Source organism: Canis aureus, chromosome 5 (genome assembly GCF_053574225.1).
Source record: "Canis aureus isolate CA01 chromosome 5, VMU_Caureus_v.1.0, whole genome shotgun sequence".
NCBI lineage: Eukaryota > Metazoa > Chordata > Mammalia > Carnivora > Canidae > Canis > Canis aureus.
This window is the reverse complement of record NC_135615.1, coordinates 551,803-573,527: the sequence shown is the minus strand read 5'-3', so window position 1 is coordinate 573,527 and position 21,725 is coordinate 551,803. Positions and strand designations below refer to the sequence as shown.

The 21,725-nt window shown below is 37.5% G+C and overlaps 1 pseudogene; it reads left to right on the top strand.

Moving 5' to 3' along the window:
* LOC144313277 (bromodomain-containing protein 3-like) overlaps positions 1-21,725 on the top strand; it is a 49,802-nt pseudogene that overhangs the window by 5,321 nt on the left and 22,756 nt on the right.

Genomic DNA, 21,725 nt, shown 5'->3' with positions numbered 1-21,725 from the left:
TTTAACATAGTGACCCTTAAGGGAAAAAAATGGGTGGGGGGCAAGGTGGCAGGAAGATAGGCTTCATAAAATACACTTAGGTTGAATTAAAGTAGTTGTAGTTTAGTATTTTAAATAAGGAAACATTCAGGGATCCCTGGGTGGCGCAGCGGTTTGGCGCCTGCCTTTGGCCCGGGGCGTGATCCTGGAGACCCGGGATCGGGTCCCACGTCGGGCTCCCGGTGCATGGAGCCTGCTTCTCCCTCTGCCTGTGTCTCTGCCTCTCTCTCTCTCTCTCTCTGTGACTATCATGAATAAATAAATAAAATCTTAAAAAATAAATAAATAAATAAGGAAACATTCAATTAAATAATCAAGATTCTCAATAATTTGCAAATTGCTATAACCTCTAGTTTTGAAATCCCCAATTTTTGAAAAAAATTCTTTTTTCGTGCCAAAATTGTGTTAAAACATATGTTTGGTATTCTCTTTCCTAAAAAGTTTGGAGATATTTTAGAAGCACCCAAAACCTAAATCCATGGCAAATTTAATAACTCTTTGGAGGTAAGTAATAGTCTCATCTAAAAGAAAGAGAAATCGAGTTGGGTTACAGATGCTTACAAAAATGAGAAAATTAGGATAAATTTCATTAAAAATATTAAATATCTGAAATTCTAGATTGCCAGTATTCCTTTTAAGGAGGATTTATGTTTATGAATAGAAATCCTCAGGGTGGTATTGTGTTTTTCTCCTCATAGGAAACGCCTGTTTTGTCAAGCAATTAAGGTTCTCTGTGGAGAAACTGATATGTCAGTCAGTCCACCACCAGACTCTCAGCCTAAAATCCATGGGCTTCTCTCCCTTTGCTGCAAAACAAAGACCCCTACTCTTATTCTCCTGAACTCTTTGTCTTTTCCTCAACTCAAGTGTCAGAATTTTTAACACATAGATTCATAAAAATGGGGTAAAAAAAACAATTTCTATAAATAAAACAGATCCACAGTATAACATTAACTCTGCCAAAAAATCAGACAAAGAAATAAAAATAAATACTCTAGAAATTTGGAGCTCATTTGCTAATTTTCTTTTTTTTTTAATTAAAAAAATTTTTTTTTTATTTATTTATGATAGTTACAGAGAGAGAGAGAGGCAGAGACACAGGCAGAGGGAGAAGCAGGCTCCATGCACCGGGAGCCCGATGTGGGATTCGATCCCAGGTCTCCAGGATCGCGCCCTGGGCCAAAGGCAGGCGCCAAACCGCTGCACCACCCAGGGATCCCCTCATTTGCTAATTTTCCAACTCAATTCACTATGATCATGGGTCCATAGCCAAATCATGGTCTCCTATCCTCTTTTCAACTATCTTATTAAATATAATGTGATTAAATAAATAATTACTAAAGGGAAAGGATATTCTTTTTATTTAAAAAAAAGAACATGAAGAATCACATCACCAAGATGGCAACATAGGATATTCCTGACTTCACTCCCCTCCCAAAACAAATGAACAACTATTCAAGAGCAAGACAACATTGAAAGAACCCTAGAACATGATGGTGAGGTACTCCCCACACCTCAGAGGCCAAGACAAACTGCATAGGAAGAGAAGGGGCCACACGCTGGCTGCACTTCTCCCCCCAAATCCAGGCCATTTCAGCACCAACCTGAGGTCTCAACTGAGCCTCAAATTCTTCCAGTGGGAAAAGAGAGCACAGGGGGGAATAGCCAGCCCCCCAACTCAGCACTGTGGCTGCTTTGTTTGAACCCCTACTCTGATCTCATGCCTACACAGGGATTGCTGGAAAACTATAAGGTTCAAACACTGGGATTCTAACTGTGACAAAGAATAGGAGAGAGGCTTGCAACAAGTAGCATACGACCTTGGCCAACCAAGTCCATACTTGCAGTGTCCAAGTAATAATACCAACCAGTGGCTTTCCTCATTATCAGAACCAAGATGGATATATACTCTGACCAGGGAATTAGCAGAATATAGATCTTATTTATTCTGATCAAATGAATACTGTTGACCATAGAGCCAAGTTTGCCTAAGCCCAGGCAGGGAACTGAATCACAGCTCCCTTCCTCGACTGTGGAGAGTATCTTCTAGTCCAATTTGACAAGAAGGGCTGAAGAAAACTCCTGAAAGCTTTGTGACCCAATAGCAGTCAAGCTGAGAAGCTGGTAGAATTGAAGTTGTACAGCGGCCCTGTTTGGTCAGGGAACTTGGGGAATGGATCAGCCTGAGTTGAAACAACAAACAAAGAACAATAGCAGCTTTAACTGCTTCTCCCACTGCACCCAGACAGGGAATCTAATTCATAACCCTGCTCATTGTTGAATGCCATCAGTCTATCCAACCAGAGAATCTAACCAAAGGACAAGGAAAGCTCTGTAGCCCATCCAACTGCCCTACCTACAGTGGCATTTGAACAAAGAGCATAGCCTGTGGCTTCCCCAGTCTGCAGAGCAAAACCAGTGGCCTCACCTGACCAAGCAACTCAGTGCAGACACTACACTGATTCGGGTCCACCAACAATGAGCTATACAGACCCTGGTTCTATCTGCTGTCGTGCTAGGGAAGGGAAACTAATTCATAGTCTTATCTACTGCTGAATATAGTAGCCAGTCCAGACCATCGATGAAGCCTAACCAGATTAGGAGAGAATCCAAGCAATTGTAGAGAAGCCAGGCAACTGCAAAGCCCATCCTATAGCTTTTCTTAGGGAGGGAACCAAGCTGGCAGTCCTATACAACTCTCTCAGTCACTGGAACATCTCCTATCCCTGACCTTAAAGTATGAAGCATGGCCCCATCCAAGAAAAGACCACAATAGCAGACCCCATTTGCCCAAAGAAATTACCAGCAAATGCCCAGAAACTGAAACTGAGCTGAATGGTGAAGAAGTGTCTCTGCCAAAGCAAACTTGTCAAGTATGGAATTGGAGCCCAATTACTTAAATGCACAGATTCCAACATCAGGAATCAAAGATCACACACACACAAAAAAAATCAGGTAAATAGGACACCACCAAAATAAACTCATAAAGATCCAAAAGCTAAACCTTAATAAATGGAGATCTAGGAACTGTCAGAAAGAATTCAAAGTGAACCACCTTTAGGAAGTTAGTGAACTACAAAACACACAAACACAGATACACACAGAAAAGCAAATGAAATTAGGAAAATAATGAATAATAAAAATGAGAACTTTGAAAGAGCAACCATCAAAAACAAATCCAAATATAATTCTTAGATTTGAAAAATAAGTAAACTGAAGAATTCAACAGAAAATGTCAAAAGTAGACTCAACCATGCAGAAGAGGGAATCAGTAACTTGAAAGAGAAGTCATGGAAAATAATCTAGAGGAGCAAAATGAAAAAAGAATGACAGAGAGTGAAAAATCCTATGGGAATTATGAATCACAATCAAAAGGAATGACATTTGCATTATAGGAATTTCCTGAAGGAGACAAGAAAGGGAGAAAGACCAGTAATGGCTGAAATGTCCCCTAATCTAGGGGAAAAAATGAACATCCAGATTCATCAGGTCCAGAGGACCTCAAATAGGATGAACCTGAATAGGGCTACACTGAGACACATTATAGTCAAACTGCCAAAAGTCAAAGACAAAGAAAGAATTTTAAGAGCAGTGCAGGAAAAAGTTACGCACAAAGGAACACCCAAAAGATTATTAACACATTTCTCACAAAAACATTTTAGTCAAAAATCAAAACAAAACATTTTAATCAAGGAATGGGATGACATACTCAAACTATTGGAGGAAAATAACTGTCAACCAAGTATTCTATATTGGCTAAACTGTCCCTTGAAACAAAGCAAGGATAAAGACTTCCCTGAGCAAATAACCAGTAAAGGAGTTCCTTATCACTATATCTACCTTACAAAAGATGCTAATGGAAGTTCTTTAAGTAAAGGAACAATAATTATCACAAAAAGATAAAAAGATAGCAAAAATCTCAGTGGTAATGGTAAACATACAGTCATATATTCTGCAATATGGTAACAGGGATAGTTAATTCACTTAAAACTCTAGCTGAAGTTTTAAAAAATGTACTAAAAATAACCATGTTAATCTGTTATTACACAATGTAAAAGCGATAACCAAAAAGGAGGAGAGGGAGTAAAAGTGTAAAGGTTATCAATTTTATCAAAGTTGTATCAGTTTAAAATGAGGTGTTATAAGTTTAAGATATTATATGTAAGCCTCATTGTAATTACTAGGAAAATCCTTTAGTAATTACATAAAACATAGATAGGAACTCAAAGCACAATGATACCAAAAGACATCAAAACACACCCTAAAAAAGTAACAGGTTTAAATAAGAAATAATGGGTGTACAAAATAACCAGAAAATAATGAACAAAATGGCAATAGTAAATCCTTATCTATAAATAATAACTTTAGTTGTAAACAGATTTCTTCAATTAAAAGCCACAAAATGGCTAAATGGATTAAAAACCATACCCAACATTATGGTGCCTAAAAAAGACTCACTTTACCCTCAAAGACACACAGAATAAAGGGATGAAAAAAGACGTTTCAAGCAAATGGCACTAAATTACTGGCACTAAATTTACTTACATTACATGTATTATAAAAATGATATGAGATAAAGAAGGTTATTATATAATGAGAAAATGGCCATTGCTTTAATAAGATAACAACAATTGTAAATATTTTGTGCATAACGTTGGAATACCTGAATATATATAAGGCAGAAACTGACAAAGATCAAAGGAGAAATCAACAGTAATGCAATGGATAGATCATCCAGAAAACCAATCAGGAAACAGTATACCTAAAAAACATTACAGACCAAACAGACCTAACACATACATAGAACATTCTCTTCAACAATGGCAGAACAGATATTTTTATCAAGCAGGCAGGGAATACTTTTTAGAACAGACCATAAACTTTGCCACAAAACAAGTCTTAGCAAACCCAGGAAGACTGAAATTACACCAAATATCTTTTTTGACTACAGTGCATGAAATTAAAAATCAATCCCAACAGGAAAGCTGGAAAACTCATGACCATATGCAAATTAAATAACACTCTCCTTAAAACCATTTGATCAATTGATAGTTAAAGGAGAAATAGAAAAGGTTTTTTTATTTTTTATTTTTTGAGACAAACAAAAATGAAAGTACAACATACCAGAACTTGTGGGCTATAATAAAAGCAATTCTAATTGGAAGTTCACAGCAATAAACATCTACATTAAGAAGCAAAAAAAGATCCTAAATAAGTAACCTAAGTCTCTAAGCCTTAAGGAACCAGAAAAAGTGGAACTGAGTCCAAAATTAGAAGAAATAAAAATGAAAGTAAACATAAATGAAATAGAGAATAGAAAAACAATAGAAAGGAATAGCCAAAGTAAGAGCTGGTTCTTTGAAAAGATAAATAAACCCTTAGGCAAACCCTTACGTACACTAACAAAGAAAAGGCAAAGGACCCAAATCAATAAAATTATAAATGTAAAAAAGCACATTACAAGTGATACTACAGAAATACAAAGATCTTAACAATATACCAATATACTACACAACATAGAATAAATGAAAAAAATTATCTGAAATGCACAACTTACCAAGAATGAATCAGGAAAAATTAGAAAATGCAACTAGACCATCTACTAGTTAGATGATTGAATAAGTAATCAAAAATGCCCCAAGGGGGAATAAACATTGTTAAAATGACCACAGGACACAAAGCAATCTACAGATTTAATAAAATCTCCATCTACCAACAGCACTTTTCACAGACCTACATAATCCTAAAATTTGTATGGACCCACAAAAAACCCCAAAGAGCCAAAGCAATCTTGAAAAAGAAAAACAGAACTAGAAGTAGCACAATCCCAGATTTCCAGTTATATTGCAAAGCTGTAGTAATGAAAATCATATAGTACTGGCACAAAAATAGGCACATGGATCAAGAACAGAACAGAGGGCCCAGAAATAAGCCTGCAGTTATTAGGTTAATTAATCTACAACAAAGGAGGCAGGAATATGCAATGGGAAAGAGTCTCTTAACTAAAAGGTGCTGGAAAACTGGACATTGAGAGCTTGTTTGGAGGTTCTAGCAGGGGAGCGCAGCTACTCGTGTACCCTTGACCGAAGATCGGTCCTCCTCTATCGGGGATGGTCGTCGTCTTCCACCGAGCACCCAGCTTCGGGAGGGACGGACATGGAGCAGTGAGAGAGGAAGGGGACACCCGCCTAGCCAGCCAGATCGCCGATCAACCTTGGTGATCAATGGGGTGACAGGTGTCGCAGCCAGATCGCCCTCACATCCAACAGCTACAAGCAAATGAATGAAGTTGGACCTACACCATACACAAAAATAAACTCACAATGGATTAAGGACCTAATTGGGAGACTTGAAACCATAAAAATCCCAGAAGACAACATATCTGATATCAGCCACAGAAACATTTTTCTAGATATGTCTCTAAAGCAAGAGAAATAAGAACAAAAATAAATTATTGCAACTACATCAAAATAAAAACTTGTGCATAGCAAAGGAAACCACCAAGAAAAGACAACCTACTGAATGAGAGAAGATATTTACAAATGACATATCTGATAAGGGATATCCAAAATATATAAAGAACTTCTACACTGAATGCCAAAAAAACCAATCCAATTTAAAAATGGGCAGAAGACATGAACAAACATTTCTCCAAAGATGATATGCAGATGGCCCACAGACACATGAAAAGATGCTCAACATCACTCACCATCAGGGAAATGCAAATCAAAACTGCAATGAGATATTACCTCACATGGGTCAGAATGGCTAAAATTAACAACACAGGAAACAGATGTTGGCAAGTATATGAAGAAAAAGGAACTTTTGTGCAATAATGGTGGGAATGCAAACTCAAGTGCATCCATTGTGGTAAACAACTTGGGATTTCCTCACAAAATTAAATATAAAAGTTCTATATGATCCAGTAATTCCACTGCTGGGTATTTACCCAAAGAATATGAAAACACTAATTTGAAAGATACATGCATCCCTATGTTTGCTGAAATATTATTTTTAATAGCCAAATTATTGAAGCAGTTCAAGCATCCATCAATAGGTGAAAGGATAAGAAGAGGTTGTGGGGATCCCCAGGTGGCTCAGCGGTTTAGCGCCACCTTTGGCCCAGGGCATGATCCTGGGGTCCCGGGACCGAGTACCACATCGGGCTCCCTACATGGGACCTGCTTCTCCCTCTGCCTGTGTCGCTGTGTCTCTGCTCCCCCCCCGTCTCTCTCTCTCTCTCTCTCATAAATAAAATCTTAAAAAAAGAAGAGGTGGTGGACACACACACACACACACACACACAAACACACTAGAATATTACCCAGCCATAAAGAAAAAAAAAGAAATCTTGCCATTTGCAACAACATGGAATGATCTTAGAGGGTATAATGCTAAATGAAATAAGTCAGAGAAAGATAAATCCCATATGATTTCACTCACATGTGGAATTTAAGAAACAAAACAAAAAAGACATACCTAAAACAGACTTTTTTTTAAAATTTATTTATAATAGTCACAGAGAGAGAGAGAGAGAGAGGCAGAGACACAGGCAGAGGGAGAAGCAGGCTCCATGCACCGGGAACCCGACGTGGGACTCGATCCCCGGTCTCCAGGATCGCCCCCTGGGCCAAAGGCAGGCGCTAAACCGCTGTGCCACCCAGGGATCCCTAAAACAGACTTTTAAATATAGAAAACAAACTGGTGGTTGACAGAGGGGAGGTAGGTGGGAAGATATGAGCAATGAGTGAAGGGGATTAAGAGTACATTCATTATGATGAGCACTAAGTAATGTATAGAGTTCCTGAATCGCTTTATTGTATACTTGAAACTAATATAACACTGTATGTTAACTATAGTGGAATTTTTAAAATAAATAATTTCTTAAAGCTGCAACCTCCCTCCCCACATGAGTATCTCCCTATTATCATTACCTGATTAGTTTTTCTCCATACTATAAACATTTTACTTCTTTAATAGCCTACATTCCACTTCTTAAATTTTTTTAAAGATTTTATTTATTTATTCATGAGAGACACACACACAGAGAGGCAGAAAAACAGGAAGAGAGAGAAGCAGGCTCCATGCAGGAAGCCCAATGTGGGACTCAATCCCAGGACTCCAGGATCACACCCTGAGCCAAAGGCAGATGCTCAACTGCTGAGCCATCCAGGCGTCCCTCCACTTCTTAAATATAAACTCACCTAGGGCAAAGACTTTTTGTCATTTTGATCAGTGCTCATTCCTGGCATATAAAAAGTGCTCAATAAATATATGTTGAGTAAAAAAAAAAAAAATGTCCCAAAGAAGAAAAGTCCAGGACCAGATGGATTCACTGTGAATTTTACCAAACATTTAAATTAAGATTTAAAACCAATACTTATCAAATTCTCCATAAAATTAATAATGAAGGAACACTCTCAAACTCATTTTAGGAGGCTAGCATTATCCTGATAACAAAATCAGAAAAGAATGCTACTAGAAAGAAAAGAAAACTACAGGCCAATATCCTAATGATTATAGATGCAAAAATTCTCAACAAAGTACTAACAAAGAATTCAGTAGCCTATGGGGTGCCTGGGTGGCTCAGTCAGTTAAGCATCTGCCTTCAGCTTAGGTCATGATCTCAGGGTTCTGAGAGTGAGCCCTGCATCAGGCTCCTCTGCCCCTCACTTGGTTTGTGCTTTCTCTCTTACTCTCTCAAGTAAAATCTTTAAAAAAAATTCAGCGGCCTATCAAAAGAATCATTAGAAGGATAATTGACCATATTCAAGTGGGATTTATCCCTGGGTTGAAAGGATGGTTCAAAATATGGAAATCGATCAATGTGATACATCACATTAATAGAATGAAAGAAAAGAATCCTATGATCATCTCAATAGACACAGAAAAAGCATTTGACAAAATCCAACATTTATGAAAAAACAGTTAACAAATTAGGTATGGAAATAACATACCTCAATATACTAAAAGCCATATATGCCAAGCCCATAGCTGATATCACACTCAGTGGTGAAAGGTTGAAAGCTTTTCTTCCAAGATCAGCAATAAGATAAGGTGCCCACTCTCACCATTCCTATGCAATATAGAAATAAAAGTCCTAGCTAGAGCAATCAGTAACTAGCTAACTAAATAAATGCCATCAGAATTTTTTTTAATTTTTTATTTATTTATGATGGTCACAGAGAGAGAGAGAGAGAGGCAGAGACATAGGCAGAGGGAGAAGCAGGCTCCATGCACCGGGACCCCGACGTGGGATTCGATCCCGGGTCTCCAGGATCGCGCCCTGGGCCAAAGGCAGGCGCCAAACCGCTGCGCCACCCAGGGATCCCCAGAATTTTTTTTTTAATGTATGGTCTCTGTTTGAAGATAATTTGTTTTTATATAAAGAAAATCCTAAAAACTCAACCAAAAGCCTGTTACACCAACCAACAAATGCAATAAAGTTACAGGACACAAAATCAGCATACAAAATTTAAAAGAATTTCTACATAGCAACAGCAGATTTTCTGAAAAGAAACTTATCCCATTTTGCAATTGCATCAAAAACAGTAACATACTTAGGAATAAGTTTAACTGAGAAAGTGAAAGATATCTACCCTGAAAACTAGAAGGCATTGATAAAAGCAATCCAGGAAGACACAAACTGTGGATTAAAAAAATTAATACTATTAAAATGTCAATACTACCAAAAGCCATCCATAGAGTCAATGAAATCCCTATCAAGATTCCAATGGCTTTTTTTCCCCGAAGGAAACCGCTCCTAAAATTTATATGGAACCAAAAGAGATCTCAAATAGGCAAAGAAATCCCGAGAAAAAAGAACAAAGCAGGAGGCATCAGTCTTCCTGATTTCCAGCCATACTATAAAGTTCTAGTTACCAAAACATTATGGTACTGGCACAAAAATGGATAAGGGATCAATAGAAAGAATAGAAACCCAAAAAATAGACCCAAACACATAAAGTCAACAAATATTTGACAGGGAAGACAAGAATACTGTATGAAGAAAGGACAATCTGTTCAATAAATGATGCTGGGGTAACTAAATATTCACATGTAAAAGAATGAAATTGGACCCATATCTTACACCACTTATAAATATTAACCAAAAATGGATTAAGACTTAAGTGTGAGACACGAAATTCCAAAAATAAAACATAGGACCAAATTTCCTTGACATGGGTCTTAGGGATCATTTTTTTGCTACAACATCTCATGCAAAAGCAACAAAGTCAAAAATAACTAATGTAGTATGACTACACTAAAAATCTTTTGCACTCTACAGAAACTATCCACAAAGTGAAAAGACTACCTACAAACTGGTAAAAAAGCATTTATAAACCATTTATCTTCTAAGGGATCACTATACAAAACATAACTCATGAAATTCAATAGCAAAAACCAAATAAGTCCATTAAGAAATGGCAAAGAACATGCATAGACATTTCTCCTAAGAAGATATATAAAGGGTCAACAAGCACATGGGAAAAGACATTCAACAGGGATGCCTGGGTGGCTCAGGGGTTAAGGGTCAGCCCTTGGCTCAGGGCATGATCCCAGGATCCTGGGAATCAGTCCCACATTAGGCTCCCTGCAGGGAGCCTGCTTCTGTCTCTGCCTCTGTGTGTCTCTTATGAATAAAAAAATAAAATCTTAAAAAAAAGACATTCGACATCACTAGTCATTAGGGAAATGCAAATTAAAGCTACAATATCCCTTCACACCTGTTAGAATTGCTACTATGCAATTGATAAATTATCGAACCCTGCATCTGCAGCTAAGTATGTACTACATGTTGGCTAATTCAATTTAATTTTTTAAAAAAGAAAAAGGGTTGCCTACATGAAGCAAAAAAAGAAAAAGAGTGGGTTCTACCAAAAGAGAACAATTATTGGCATGGCTGTAGAGGAAAGGGAATCCTTGCTGATAGGATTGTAAATTCATGCATCTAATATGGAAAACAGCATGGAGAATCCTAAAAAAAAAAAAAAAAAGATCTAGTTAGGATCTAGCAATTCCACCTCTGAGAATATACTGAAGGAAACAAAAACACTAATGCAAAAAGATACCTGCACCCGCATTGTCACAGCAGTAGTATTTACAAAAGCCAAGACATGGAAACAACCTAAGTGTCCATCAGTAAGTTAATGAATAAAGAAGTAGTGGTATGCATACACAGATACACATTTCTCTTCTGAATAGCTCCTACAGTGTTTGGCTTTGTTAGCAGACAGCACAAGTCAGATACCACAAAACACAGCGTGTAGGAAGCTTCTCCTTTTGGTTCCAGTACACTTATTGGTTTTCCTTTTCTTTTCTTTTCTTTTTTCTTTTCTTTTCTTTTCTTTTCTTTTCTTTTCTTTTCTTTTCTTTGTTGTTGTTTTTTTTGTTGTTGTTGTTTTTTTTTTGGATTGTTTGCTTTGGCCCTGTGACTGCTAGCAATTTAAAGCAACCCAGTTACAGTCCTCCTTCAGTGAGTTTTACAGGCATCCTGATGAATAAATTCTCCCTTTCCCTACCAGCTACTAACCAAATCTAGGTCACAATATCCCGGCAAATTTTTCTACCTTCCAATGGGTCCCAGTAACACACCCTCTCCAATAAAGTCTAAAACTCATTTTTTGGATATGGGGGGGGGGTGCTCTCATCCAAAATGATGCCTCCCTTGGACTGTCTGTCTCAGAACTAGAAGTAGTAAGTTGCCCCTCACATCTGTCATTCCTCTCTTCCTATTGTTTTGTTTTTGTTTCTCGTTGTACATAACTACTCTTTAAAATTACATAGTTATTCTTTTTATTACATTTTCCTTGTTCACATTTCTAGTGTGGTTTCTGTCTCCTGAATGGACACAAACTGTTAAGAAAGTCTATAAAATGAGGCTAGTAATAGTGACTCCTTAGATTGGTTTTCATGATTATAGGAGTTATATGGATAAAGTTCTTTTTTTGATAAGATTTCATTTATTTATTTATTCATGAGAGACATACAGAGAGAGAGGCAGGGACACAGGCAGAAGGAGAAGCAGGCTCCATGCAGGAAGCCCGATGGGGACTCGATCCCAGGACTCCAGGATCATGCCCTATGCCGAAGGCAGGCTCTAAACTGCTGAGCTACCCAGGCAATCCCTAGATAAAGTTCTTAAACCATGTAGATTGGTAATAGTCTTTATCTATTCAGAGACAGGTTTACAACTGGTAATCCCTGTCAAAACTTTCAATAGATAATTCTTGTAACAAAAACAAAAAAATTTAAGAAATTCCTGCTGAGAAATTATCTACCTTCTTCTTTTTTTAAAAAAAATTATCTACCTTCTAAAGAACACATTCTCCAATCCTTAGAGTTGTAACAACACCTTGTTTAGACCTCTATTCTAATTACAGTACAACCCTACTATATACAAACTATTTCTTACCCAAAGGACTCAGCTTCTTGAGGAAAATCATCACATTTTATTATTTACTGAATCTCTTGGTATAGTATAGATGCTCATGTAGGTTTGTGATGAGTCAGAGTACAGCTACCTTGCCAACATATCACAACCCAACAATGTCCCTGATTTTTCTCAACTCTCTTTTTAAAAATATTTTATTTAGTCATGAGAGAGAGAGAGAGAGAGAGAAAGGCAGAGAAAGAGGAGGAAGGAGAAGCAGGCTCAATGTGGGGCTCGATCCCAGGACCCTGGGATCACGACCCAAGCCGAAGGCAGATGCCTAAACAACTGAACTACCCAGGCACCCTTTTTCTCATCGCTCTGATCTACATTCTGCATGGATTGCTGAAAGAGTCTTTCCAACAGTATGCTCCACCAAACTTCATAAAAATAACCATGCCCCTATATTATCTTGACTCAAAACTACTTGAGTTTCATTTCAGGTATTGGTAGATCAATAAAATCTGATATTCCTATAACCTTCCCTCTTGCCTGACTTAAAGATCTTCAACAGGAATTAAATAATTTTGCAAAACATTGTCTACCAACCCCATCCCCTCCTTTTCCTTAGTAATTTTCAAGGGACAGTAGGATAACTTTAGAGTCATATAAGTATAATGCAGAAAGAACGGATGCACTGCCTTCTGAAAGGAAAAACTTAAAAGAGACCTTCAAAGATTTGTAAACATACAACCAAGTGAGATCTATAGTTTTATGACCAACTTATTTATTGGTACACTATAGTTTGAAAGAATATTCTTCAGTATTATATAGTCTTCTGCCATTAATTTTACTTGAATGGCAATTGTTTAGAGTAAGAGCTAGCGTTCTTATATATACGAAAAAAATTAGTAAAGGAATTTTTATACTATACCCTTGTTCTTGTCTTTTGAGTTCTATCTTGCATTTATTTCAAATTCTACACTCCAACACAGCAAAACCAAAAGTTAAAGAGGTTTTCTTTTTTTGCTACTGTTTTAAAGCTAATCTGGTTTGCTTTCAACTACAAGTCATTTTAGTTTTATAAAGGTCTCCATTCTGGCTGACTTCATTAAATATTCACTTGAGTAGTGTGCACTTTACATTCAGAGAGTAAATATGACAGTATTCCCCTCTTGTCTCTGGTTTTGTTCTCTGTGGTTTCACAGTTACCCAAGGTCAACCGCACTGCAGGAAGCAGATGATCTTTTTTCCGATGTATGGTCAAAAGGTCAATAGTAGGTTGCCTTTTGTTTTGTTGATTGTTTCCTTTGCTGTGCAAAACCTTTTTATTTTCGTATAGTCCCAATACTTTATTTTTCCTTTTATCTCCCTTGTCTCAGAAGACATATCTAGAAAAATGTTTTGGCTTATGTCAGAGACGTAAGAAAGCCTGTGCTCGTTTCTAGGATTTTTATGGTTTCAGGTCTCACATTTATGTCTTTAATTCATTTTGAGTTTATTTTTATGTATGGTATAAGAAAGTGGTCCAGTTTCATTTGTTTACATGTCGCTGACCAATTTTCCCAGTTTCCTTTGTTGAAGAGACTGTCTTTTTCCAACTGGATACTCTTGCCTCTTTTATTGAAGATTAATTGATCACATAGTTATAGGTTTATTTCTGCGTTTTCTATTGGTCATTGGTCATTGCGTCTATTTTTGTGCCAGTACCATACGGTTTTGACTCCTACAGCTTTATAATAGAACTTGAAGTCCAGAATTGTGATACTTTCAGCTTTTGTTTTAAAAATTGCTTTGACCATTTGGAGTCTTTTGTGGTTCCATATATATTTTATAATTTTTTTTATTTCTATGAAAAACGCTCTTGGCATTTTCATAGGGACTGTATTAAATCTGTAGATTGTTGTGGATAGTATAGATATTTCAACAAAATTTGTTCCTCCAATCCATGGGCAAAGAATATTTTTCCCTTTATTTGTGTTGTATTCAATTTCTTTCACCAGTGTTTTATAGTTTTGAGAGGGACAGGTCCTTCAACTGTTTGGTTAAGCTTATTCCCTGGTATCTTATTATATTAAGTGAAATCTATTGAATGGGAGAAGATATTTGTAAATGGTTTATCTAAAAAAGTTTTAATATTCCTTTCTGATATTTCCTACCCATTTTTTCTCCCTTCCCTTCTATTCCCCCTTCACTATTATTTATATTCCCCCAAATGAATGAGACAGTATAATGTTTGTCCTTCTCCGACTGACTTATTTCACTCAGCATAATACCCTCCAGTTCCATCCACGTTGAAGCAAATGGTGGATATTGGTCATTTCTAATGGCTGAGGAATATTCCATTGTATACATAAACCACATCTTCTTTATCCATTCATCTTTCGATGGACACCGAGGCTCCTTCCACAGTTTGGCTATTGTGGACATTGCTGCTAGAAACATCGGGGTGCAGGTGTCCCGGCGTTTCATTGCATCTGTATCTTTGGGGTAAATCCCCAGCAGTGCAATTGCTGGGTCGTAGGGCATGTCTATTTTTAACTCTTTGAGGAACCTCCACACAGTTTTCCAGAGTGGCTGCACCAGTTCACATTCCCACCAACAGTGCAAGAGGGTTCCCTTTCCTCCGCATCCTCTCCAACATTTGTGGTTTCCTGTCTTGTTAATTTTCCCCATTCTCACTGGTGTGAGGTGGTATCTCATTGTGGTTTTGATTTGTATTTTCCTGATGGCAAGTGATGCAGAGCATTTTCTCATGTGCTTGTTGGCCATGTCTAGGTCTTCCTCTGTGAGATTTCTGTTCATGTCTTTTGCCCATTTCATGATTGGATTGTTTGTTTCTTTGCTGTTGAGTTGAGTAAGTTCTTTATAGATCTTGGAAACTAGCCCTTTATCTGATAGTCATTCGCAAATATCTTCTCCCATTCTGTAGGTTGTCTTTTAGTTTTGTTGACTGTATCCTTTGCTGTGCAAAAGCTTCTTATCTTGATGAAGTCCCAATAGTTCATTGGTCTTGATTGCAACCACTTAACAGCCATTTTAGTGTGAAAGTAACCATAGATGATGTGTAAACAAGTGGATACGGCTAGGTCCCAATAAAACATTATTTACTTAAACTGGTGGTTGGCCAGATTTGTTCGTAAGATTATAGTAGAGTCTATTTCCTTCTAGAGTTACTTTGCCCCATACTAAAGTGTACCTTTCTGGAGTTCCTACTGAATACCCTGTGTATTCACCAATCACTCTCTCTCCACTCTGGCTGGTAGAAATTCACATATATATGGCCCTCTGTGGATTCTGGCAGTTTTTCAGTTTATAGCTCCTAGTTATTGCTGTCTTAGAAGTTTGTTTTCTATCTATCCTTTGGGATTTTACCTACAAATATAAAAGCTAGATTCTAAGACTTAAGCATATCTCTTGATCTTCTTCTCTGTCTAGCTCCCTTTCCTCCACCACTCAGTATTGAAAATTCTAGATGTTCCAAACTCTGTCTCCTCCTATGTGTAAGCCCATTTTCTGGTAGGCTGACCTTTAGGAGTTATAGTTCATAAGTGCCTCCATGCAGAAATCTAGGGGTGATCATAGGGTGTGCCTTTTTTCACACAGTCCTGTGTTTCCTTATGTTCAATATCTGAAAACACTTGTTTTATGTATTTTGCCCAAGTTTCTAGTTGTTTGTTGCTGAAGAATAATTTCATACTTTTTTTTTTTACTGTTTCTTACTGTGTTTAAATTGGGCACAAATTACTTAATCTTGATATTCTAATTGTCTCTGATTTGACCAGTAAGTTTCTCTAAAAGCTGGCTCCTGGGATCCCTGGGTGGTGCAGCGGTTTGGCGCCTGCCTTTGGCCCAGGGCGTGATCCTGGAGACCCGGGATCGAATCCCACGTCGGGCTCCCGGTGCATGGAGCCTGCTTCTCCCTCTGCCTGTGTCTCTGCCTCTCTCTCTCTCTCTCTGACTATCATAAATAAATAAAAATTTAAAAAAATTGATAAAAAAAAAAGCTGGCTCCTTAAACCTTTCATCCTAATGCTATAATTTTTTGAGCACTTTCTTATTTTCTGGTATAGAAACAAATCTAGTCTCATTTTGAATTTTTTTGTTTTTAGTTCTAAACAGACCATTTTCTCAAGGGGACCTGGCTCATTTTAAAGTGAAATAGTATTTAAATAGAGGTTGGGATAGAGGAGTGACATTTAATTATGTTAAAATATCACATGGCTATCTTTTGTTTAATGGACCATAAAGGGTCAAAGGAGATCAGAAAGGAAAGCATTGTAATAAAGTCACACAAAATGATAGTCACTTAGACCAAAATAGTAATGGTGAAAAATTGTATATGAGTTATGAGATAAAAAGTTGTACACACACACTACTGGGGCCAATACTTAGTTAGAAGGTGGGCCTCTATTCAAAATTTGGTTTGGATGTTAAGACTGACAATACCAGTGGCACCTGGATGGCTCAGTCAGTTAAACATCTGCCTTCAGTTCAGGTTATGATCCTAGGGTCCTGGGATCAAGCCCCATGTTTGGCTCCCTGCTCAGCAGGAGAGTCTGCTTCTCCCCCTCTCTCTGCCACTCTCCTGCTTGTGCGCTTTCACTCAAATAGAAAAAAAAAAACTACTTTCAGACATGCCTTGGAGCTACCCTTATGTCACAGAAAGCCTCATTATGTGAGTAATAGACACTTTCAATCCTTTTTAAGAGACCAAGGAAAAGAAACTGACTTAGAGTTTTTGGTATTTGGAAGATGGGTCTGGGGTGAGAATTTCTGTGCATTGATAAGGGCATACTTGGTGTGACCCTCCTGCCAATAAGGGAAGCACCTGGACTATCTTATTAGGTTTCCAGATGTGGAACACAAAGGAAGAGCTGTCAGCAATCAAGTCTAACATCAAGAAGTAGAGTCAGACTCTATTACACAGAGCTCCTTACAAGATTTGTTTTGCCTCTGAGTAACTGGTGTTGTAGAGTTGCCATAGACACAGTTGAAGAAAGCTGTTAACTTGAAAAAAATTTGGAGGGGAAGAATCAGAGTTTGCATTTCAGCATGTTAAGCTTCAGATTCAGTCTCTAAGATTTATTTGCATTGGAGATTTTTTACTTTCATAATTTGTTCTTTTTTACAAAAAAAAAAAAACCCTGCCCACTAAGAAGGTCTCTGCCTAATGTAAATAAAATATTTTTACTAAAAATCAAAGTTACATAATTTCATAGAAGCTTTAATCCCAGAATCACTTAAAGATATACATCCTCCCTTAGTAGCTGATTTCTTTGGACAAAACAACAGACATGGAAAATAATTTGGAAATAGGTAAAGAACATTAGTCGATAATTTTGATTATTGCTTGATATTTAGCAAAAAGGTGTTTTATGGGTAGGATACATGATAGCAGTAAAATTGTCTTTATTAATGTGAAGGGTTTTCTGTTCAAAATTAATATTATGTAATATTTAAATTATTGTCTTTTTAAATTATGTAGCTATTATGTTTTAGAACTTAAAAATTATGATTATTCCAAAATATGAGCTGTATTGATTCTGTAATATATTGGGATTTGTAATGTGATTCCATTTAGAAACATGTTCAAATTATTTTCTTATTTGCTTTAAAAGGATTAAATATAAGCTTGATTCAGTCTCTTTGGAGAAAAGTATCTCAAGAACCAGTTTTGTTTTTACTCCCCAAATAAACTGGAATTGACGGAATCAATACAAATGCCTACTTGTGTAAAATTAAATGATCTAGTAATTTCACAGGTTTTCAACAGTCCCATGAGAAATAATTCATCTGGTGGTCAACACCACCATTTCTCTTCCTTGGTGGTCTCGTCTTGTGATAGTTGACCTGGATCACTGCTCTTCTTTTCAAGTCAATAGATTTAAAAAATAGTTCAGAAGATAATAGACCTGGGTGCAAATTGTACCTCTGCTATCAAAAAATCAAGTCATTTAACATCTATAATCCTCATTTATCTTTCATCTATGAATGGAGGTTAATGTAAATGATCTCCATTTCTAGGTAGCTCAGGAATGCTTTAATGTTCTGATTCTGAGTCAAGCTCTGTGATTGAAACATTAAAGGTCTTTTGCCTTACCCCCAATCTGCTAAAACTGAACTGGGCAGCTAAATAAAAATAGTTTAATCCCACGCTGCAAGAAAAGAAAATGTTAGCAATTAACCCAGACAAGAAAGTTTTGTTAGAGGCAGAATGCATGGTTGAAACTTATTTTCAAAAGCTTTGCAAGTGTAAAGGACATTTAATTAGGCAATTTTGAACAAGCAGTCCAGAAACAGCTTAACACACAAAATGGCTAGAAGCTTCCAGAACACTAGTCTTCTCCCCCAGTGGTTTCTACGTGACATCACATCCATCTCCTCCCACTTCTTCCCTCTTAGCCTTCTATTTTCTAAAATGTGGGACTGACGGAGGACATGAAAGCTTCTTTGTAAAATCTTTGAAGATTTTAATCAGCAGGAGATTTTAGCTTCCAGAACACCTTCCCAACTTACTTCTCAGCTCTAATCCACACCAATCCTCAGCCACCAGACAACCCCAGGCCATAGAAGCTCAAGTAGAAGTAAAATAGGGAGGCATTATTGGTTCCTCTACCTACCAGATAGGAAAGACAGGAAGGAAGAAAGTCTCAGATACCATAGTGTCACAGAGCCTGGGAAGTGGATATTCCAAGATGGATCTTCAAATGACTTTTTCTACTGAAATATTGTTACCCTGGTGCTATGCCCTATTGTAATATTAGAGCAGGATAACAATTATACCCTAAATGTGAATATGGAACTGCTTTGTCTTATCCAGAGCACTGTATTTCACTTCTCCGTTTATTTGACTCATATTTTTTAGTCACCTACTAATGGCCAGGCACTGTTCTAGATGCTGAGAATATCAACAGTAGTCTCTTCAATGAGCTTAGCTAATTAAGCCAAGACTCATAGCTGAGAAGTATCAATACCAGGATTCAAACTCAGGTCTTCAAAAACATTGCCCTTTATTTTAAGCTTTGTGGGAAAAAATATTTATTGTTGACATTGCTATGTAGGCAAATTGGTTCTAAAATTCTAAATGATTGACAGATATATGCGCATTTTGAAGGAAAAAATCTGTTAGAAAGTTGAATATTACTTATATATTCATACCCCTGCTTTTGAAGAAGTACCATGTATCTATTTGGTTTCTGATAAATCTTGAAATATGTGGGTGGTAATGGAATATACTTCCAAATACAACATAATACATAAGCTCTGAGTACCCTAAAGATTTTGTTTCAGGATAAAAAATTGAAAGCCTCACTTTGGCTTTCAGATCTAATTTATATCCTTGAACTTACAGGAAATGCTGTATGTGAGGAGACTTGGGATACTTTCCTAGATCAGTAAAACGATACTTGATTTTTTTTTCATTTTGAGTAATCCTCGTGAGTGATCTATTGGGCAAAACCCTGGAGGGGACCAGGAGAGAAGGATAGGAGTCAGATAACTCACATTCCTAAGAACACCATGTTTCTTTATGTGTTAAAGTGAATCTACTCTTACTAGCTTTTAAGCTAAGTAAGGATGTCATGTAGCTTCAGATGTGTTAGTAGTATTTCCTCATCTTCATTTGTTTTCTGTTTTCTAGGTATCTGTCCCCCTGGCTTTTGAGAATGTCAGAACGGCAAATGTTATAAACCAGAGCAAAGCTGTAATTTTGTAGATGACTGTGGAGATGAGACTGATGAAAATGAATGTGGTACCTCCTGTACTTTTGAGAGAGGCTGGTGTGGCTGGCAAAACTCCTTGGTTGAAAACTTTGATTGGGCTTTGGGAGTTGGCTCTCATCAAACCCTAAGACCTCCCAAAGACCACACACTTGGAAACAAAAAAGGTAGGTTATGAGTCTTTTACAGCATCTCTAGAGAGATTACTCTGGTACCATGGCAAGCGAGGCAAACATTTGGTGAGCGTATTTGTCTCCTGGGGCTGCCATCACAAAGTACCAGAGATGTAAGCCACAGGCATTGTTGCACAGTTCTGGAAGCTAGAAGTGTGAGATTAAGGTGTCAGCACAACTGGTTCCTTTTGAGGGCTGTGAGGGGAAATCACCAATTCTTTGCTTCTCTCTTAGCTGCTGTAGACTCACAAACGTGAGTCTTGGCTTGTAGGTGGCATTCTCATGTGTCTTTACATTGTCTTCCCTCTGTGCACGTCTGTCTCTGTGTCTGAATTTATCCTTTTCATTACGACACATTCTTAGTATGGATTGAGGCCTGCCCTGATGACTTCATTCTAATTTGGTCATCCATAAAGGGCCTATTTTGAAATAAGATCACGTTCACAGGGGAATGGAATTGGGACTCCATCATCTTTGGGGGAGTGGGGGATGCGGGGATGCAATTCGACACATAACGGGGGAGTTACCAAATTTTAATATCATTCTAATAATTGTAGATAGATGATAATTTATGCTGCCATCGGGCACTTTTCCTAAATGGCATAATTTATAATTAATAACCCAAAATTCTATCACTCATGTGATCATTCGTATGTCATATAGTTTTTCAGATTCTCAAATTTCTCATCTGCAAATGGAAAGAATCAAGTTTTCCCTGTGTCCCAAACAAGGATTAGAGAAATGGGATGATATGTGTGAAGGAAGGTAGTTGGGAAGCTGCAGAGGTGCTGTGCCGATGTGACTGTAAGGTCACACATGTCAGAAGTGTTGGGAATGCCTCAGTTTTGCCATGAGTAAATGGGTCAAGTCTCAGACTCAATGGTCAAGGGATGGCAGTAAAGAAGGGACCTCGAATTCCTGGAAGCTATAGAATAGGAAAGATGGTGTCTAAGTGTGGAAACTCCATGGGCTTATGATGAAACAGAGCCCTCCAGGAGCCCAAACTAACCACACCAGAGAAAGAAAGGTCTGAGCCCCGTGCAAACACTCAGCTCTACGTACATAAAAGTATTTGGATACACAAATGTAAAACTCAATATCTTTTTTTAAGATGTATTTATTTATTCATGAGAGACACAGAGCAAGAGAGAGACAGAGGCAGAAGCAGAGGGAGAAGCAGGCTCCCTGCAGGTAGCCCAATACGGGACTCCATCCCCATAAGCCAAAGGCAGACACTCAACCGCTGAGCCACCCAGGCATCCCAAAACTCAATATCCTTCATGGTACATAATAAGATTCTCAGCATTTTACTTGTGCATTCCGTAGGTGACTGAATTTGTGAAAGTACACCATAATTCCTTTATATATTTTTTGTAGATAGTATCTTTGCATTGTTTTACAAGTGGGTAGTTTAGGGGG